Genomic DNA, 5799 nt, shown 5'->3' with positions numbered 1-5799 from the left:
CTCACCAAAATCTTTGGTGATAGGGTAAAATACACCTACAACTTGCATCAATACCATAACCAAACATAAGCATGTCTTCCTCCCTACCAGTAACAACTCTCCACACCTCTTTATTTGCCCATTTTCCTTTACTTTTCCTCCAAAAATAAACTTTAATTCATATATTATGGGGTCATGCTTGTTCATAGCCTGGCCAGATGCCTCCCTTTTCATAGAGCTTATACATTTGATGACCCAAGGGAAGGAATGTCATGCTATAGTAACGGTGTAATGCTTCTTTTCTCCATTCAGTCTCTCTTCTTTAATGAGTGGGTTTTCTCCTATTGTGGAGGGGATAAAGTACACAAGAAAAAAAATTAATTAATTGGGTGGTAATATTAGGATGATTTAACTTTCCAATATTTAGATAGGGTTGTAAGGTCCATTCTTATAATAACTTGTCAATTTTATCTTTTGTTTCATCTTGTGCATGTACAAAATCTATTTAATACTCACTCATGTCATCACAAATATTAGTACATGGTTAGTCAAACAAATATAATATGATAAATACAACCATAGTGTAAGTAAAATTGAAACCATTTAATTTTTAATGTTCAATAACTTTACAATTACACTTTTTAATGATCAAAGTATTAAGCTCAAAACATTCACTGTGAAGTATATACAAACATCCAAAGGAATTATGAACATAATCTTAATTTTTTGGTTTTGCCTTCACCCAAATTACATTAGGATGACAAGAATTTCACACAAAATAAAATATGGAGTTTATGGAGATGTCACTTATTTGAAATCAATTAAAGGTTTGTGAAAGCAACTTCTTACATTCTGTTTTATAACATATTTATTAGAGCATTATAATAGAATGATTAGAGTATTTACCACAACATATTGTAGATGCCTAAAAACTGTAAACCTAATTAAATAAGTTCTATTTATTTAATTATCATTTATCCACCTATTAATTAAACTAAGTTTTATTTAATATATCCCTTTTCTTCTAGACCAACCATTAATCAAATTAAAATATTTGATTAATTCCCCTTTCTATCCAGTAATTATTTATTTAATTGAATCTCCTTTTCACCATTTTAATTAAATTTACATTTAATTAAAATCATTCTTGTATATATATTAATCAAATTTATTTATAAACACCCCCCCGACTTGCACTTTCCTACAAATGCAAGTTGCATCCATTTTAGTCGAAATAAAATATTTTATTTTAATTAAAATCCTATTTTTTACTCTAAGATTTCGCACGTTGGCATTCTCATCAAGGGCACCCAGAGCATACACCGCAGCACACCATGGTGCACGATGTGTGCACCAAGGTGCACCAACATCGCATGTTCAGATGCACTAGGGAAACATCGAGTGTGCACCAAAGGTGCCTTGAACATGGACTAGGGTGCTCCAAGCCCACGCGTGCGCGTAGCCCGATGCGTTCGAGGCATTGTGCATGCACCATGGTGCAACCAGGTTGTTGTGCACTAGGCCGATGCATTGAGGTGCACCCGGGGTGCACCCTAGCTAGTGTGTACTTTGCTAGGGTGGGCACACACTAAAGCCAGGTCAGGTGCACGCCTGATGCTCGGGCCTTGTGAATGCACATAGGTCAGGTCGGGTGTGCACTCGACACTCGACCCAAGGTGGGTGGCGAGGTATGTGCACCGAGGTGTCCACCTTGGCCAAGGTGTCCACCTCGGGCAAACCAAGCGCCTTGGTGCATGAGGGTGACATCGAGTGTGCACCTGAGGTGCCCTGAACATGCACCAAGGTACACTCCGCCCATGTGTGAGCTCAAGATAGTGTGCCCGAGGTGGTGTGCAGGCACCATGGTGCAGATGAGGCACTGTGCGTACTAAGGGCATGCCTTGGGCAGTGCGCACTTGGTTGGGGAGGGTGCACACCCAAGCTAGGTTAGGTGCGCAGACGATGCCCCATCCAGGTGCATGCATGTAGGCTACACCGGGTGCACACTTGATGTCGAGGCCAAGTGCATGCACCTAGGTAGGGTTCACCCTTGGCAAACGGGGCGCACTTGGCTAGGGAGGGTGTGCACCTTGGTAGGGGTGGGTGCGCAACATGGGCTGCGTGGCCAAGGTAGATTCACACGTGGGTTGTGGTCTACTAAGTACACATTGCGACAAGATCATAATGAGTGCAATCATACTAGGGTTAGTGCATTGGATCCCATCAAAACTCCCCAGTTAAGCGTGCTTGGGCCGGAGTAGTACAAGGATGGGTGACCTACCGGGAAGTCCCGGTGTTGCACCCTTTTTAAGTTTTCATCGGGTGTTGCGATGCTATTTGAATTAACCTTTTTCCTATTTGTGTTCTCATTGGGGGTGGGCCGACACACGGTGCATGCACTAACATGCGTCGATACCGCTCGCGCGGGTGCATTGGGGCGACATCGAGCATGCACCCGAGGAACCCCGAGCACTTACTAGGGTGCAACTGGGGCATTGTGTTCGCACCCTGGTGCACCTGAGGTGCTGCGAGTGCACCCAGGTGAAATCAGTGTGCACCTCGGCTAGTGCGCGCTCAGTTGAGGTGCGCACACTGGCCAAGGTGGGCAGGCTTCCCGATATTTTTTACTCTAATTAAATAAATTTTATTTTTTTAATTATCATTTATCCACCTATTAATTAAACTAAGGTTTATTTAATATATCCCTTTTCTTCTACACCAACCATTAATCAAATTAAAATATTTGATTAATTCCCCTTTCTATCCAGTAATTAAATAAATTCTATTTATTTAATTGAATACCCTTTTCACCATTTTAATTAAATTTACAATTAATTAAAATCATTCTTGTATATAAATAAATCAAATTTATTTATAAGCCCCCCCCCCCCACTTGCACTTTCCTACAAATGCAAGTTGCATCCATTTTAGTTGAAATAAAACATTTTATTTTAATTAAAATCCTATTTTCTCCCACTTGCATTCTCCTACATTTCCCACTTGCATCCTAAGCATTCTTCTAGAACCCCTCTAATTCCACTTAACTAGCCTTAATCCTTCTATCATGTCACATCCCTATATTTGGGGAAGTCACTTCTCCAAATTTGCAAGAAAGTCTTCTAAATGCATTAAAGACTTTATCTCTTAAACACGTTAACTTGTTGAGTTCCCCAAATTTGTAAGGCTCTTACAAATTTGTCTCGAAAGTCTCCCAAACCATTAATGGTTAACTCAACCTTACCACATGATTAGAGACTTTCTCTCTAACTCAACTCTCATCTAATGTAGGGGCCTCATCAAGCACTCATTGCTTTAACCCTAGTTATCCTATTAACCCTTGCACAAGAGTTTACCCTTTGGGTAAAAGCTTTATCCATTAGTTATCCAGTAACTCAACCATAACCTTACCTCCTAAGGTAATCACCATTTATTCTCAAGAATTTAATGCCTCTTACATCTCCTCTCTATCCTCCTCAGGGTGACATTTGTCAACCTAGGACTGGATTGCAAACTGTTGGCATTATTGGCATTAAGTTGTCATTGATGTCAACCGGTTTGGCATGGTCACCGGTGAGTAAAAAGTGGTGATCGGTATGGGAGAAGTACGACATGGTGATGTCAATCCATATGTATGTAAGTAGATAGAAGGTAGGTTACTGGTACACAAAAAATGCATCATCTACCAATAAAGTAGGACCACCAACAAGGCAAATAAAGCATGCAAGAGAAGAACTGAAGGATGTAAACTAGTATACTCATAGAAGATTAATATTGTCGGTAAATGGAATGAGTAGTAGGACCAACATGTTTGATGGAAGGCCAAGTTGATCCACCAATAGTGAAGAGGTCTACAAGTATGAAAGCCCATTGCTGAAGTTAGGTTATACTAGTAAGGTGAGTTGAACCGGTAGTCAATCCTGGTCGGTGAAGGATGTCAAACCGACATAGAAAACCAAGCATAGATGGATGTCAACAAGGGTGATAGGTGGAAGCCAGGTGGTGATCATGCAGAGGTCGATGAACCATTCATCAACATAACAGTCAGCAAGCAGGTCAGCTTTTATGAAGAACCTGCAAATCATTGAAGGATGACAGAAGGTTGTGGCTCGAGGAAGATAAGGTGTCAAGCAATTGAACTAATCTTGTAAGAAAATCTGATCTTCGTACCCGTTTGCTGAAGGAAAAAACCAAGCCATTAATGGCATGTGATTGAGAAATGTAGAAAAGAATAGTGCAGACATCCAAATATAGAAAACACACATTGGAATGTGAGGTGTTGGCTGTGCTGATCGATTACATGCAGATCATCTCTCTAGAAAAGCAAATAGGAACAAATATAATATGGACCGAGTTGGTGAAAGAAAAACCTAACACAACACCGTTTGAATGTTGTTTTGGTGGGAACCCTAAAAGATAAATATGTGAGCTCAAGAATGGAATGGATGGATGCTCGATGCGAAGTGTGAAAAGAAGAGAACCTAAGAAAGGAGAAATATTGTCTGGTTGAGAGTTTATTCTGAGAAATTTGTAGTGTGAGTTAGTAGGCAAACTGGTGAGAGGGTCTAACAGGTAGAGATAGAGTAATCAGTAAACTGTTATAGTCTAACAATCAAGAAAACCAGTGAGGAGTGATTGGTTAAGAATGTTTCCAAGAGCGACATAGTGTGGTGTGAGGCTGAGGGGGAAAGAAGAGAGGCTAGGAGTAACCGGTGAGTGATCAAAGAGAGTAATATGATAACTGGTAGTGTGAGAACCAGTGAAGAAGAGAAAGTTGTTAACCAACAGAAATCCATTGATCAGGTATTACAGAACTCATTTGCAACCAGGTGCTATAACTATATTAAAATTATATTTCATTATACAACACCAAGTTGGAGCTTGGTGTAGGGGTTGGTTCTCCTTGGGTTGGTGCCCCAAATTAGTAGGGGTTGGTGCTCCTTGGGTTGGTGTCCTAAATCATTGCAATATGTTGTCTCATTGTGAGGTTGGATTGGAGTAGTAGACTCCAGCAACATTTCTCATCGAGGTTTTTTCCATATTGGATTTTCCTCATACCTCTAGTATTGTGGGTTATGCATTTGTGTGTTTGCTTGTTTTGATATCCACATTTATCTTACTGGTTTGATTGTTTAGTGCTTAGGGTGATAACTGGTATTCCAAGGTTGATTAAAAGGAAAGATTTCAAGAACCATTGATTCACCCCCCCTCTTAGTGGTACATTATGTTCAACAATTGGTATCAGAGCCTAGGTTCCCAATTGATTAAAATCTTTCTCTAGATTGGGTAGATTCTGGTCAAAGAGAGAAATGGCAAGAAATGAGTCTGCCTCCTGAAAAGCTCCCATGCTTGATGGATCTAACTATGCCTTCTGGAGCAGAAGAATGGAGACCTATATTTCCTCACTTGGTTTTCATGTGTGGATATCTATCAAGAATGGGTATATAACTCCTAGTGTTCCTCCCACTGATTTGGATGCTAAGGAGTATGAGAATAATGCAAAGTCTAAACATGCTATCTTAAGAGGGTTGTTTGATAATGAGTTTGTCAAGGTCATGCACTGTGCATCAGCCAAGAAAACTTAGGATAAAATGGAGAGATTAATTGAAGGAGATGCCAAAGTCAAAGAGTCCAAGCTGCAACCACTAAGAGGTCAACTTGAAGGCATCAAGATGAAATATGAAGAAAAGATTGTAGACTACCTTCATAGAATAGATGAAACTAAGGACTTGGAGAAGATATTGCTGATGAGATTATTGTTAAGAATGTACTTAGATCTCTCACATGTAAGTTTGATACTAAGGTTTCTGCCATTGAGGAAGC

The 5799-nt window shown here is 40.0% G+C and overlaps 1 pseudogene; it reads left to right on the top strand.

Annotated features, from left to right (window-relative positions):
• Positions 1-2165: 2165 nt before the first annotated feature.
• LOC131038843 (5S ribosomal RNA) lies at positions 2166-2284 on the top strand (annotated as a pseudogene).
• Positions 2285-5799: the final 3515 nt, after the last annotated feature.

The sequence above is a fragment of the Cryptomeria japonica genome, chromosome 9 (assembly GCF_030272615.1).
Source record: "Cryptomeria japonica chromosome 9, Sugi_1.0, whole genome shotgun sequence".
Lineage (NCBI taxonomy): Eukaryota > Viridiplantae > Streptophyta > Pinopsida > Cupressales > Cupressaceae > Cryptomeria > Cryptomeria japonica.
Note: the sequence above shows the minus strand (reverse complement) of the source record. Positions and strands in the feature narration are given on the sequence as shown.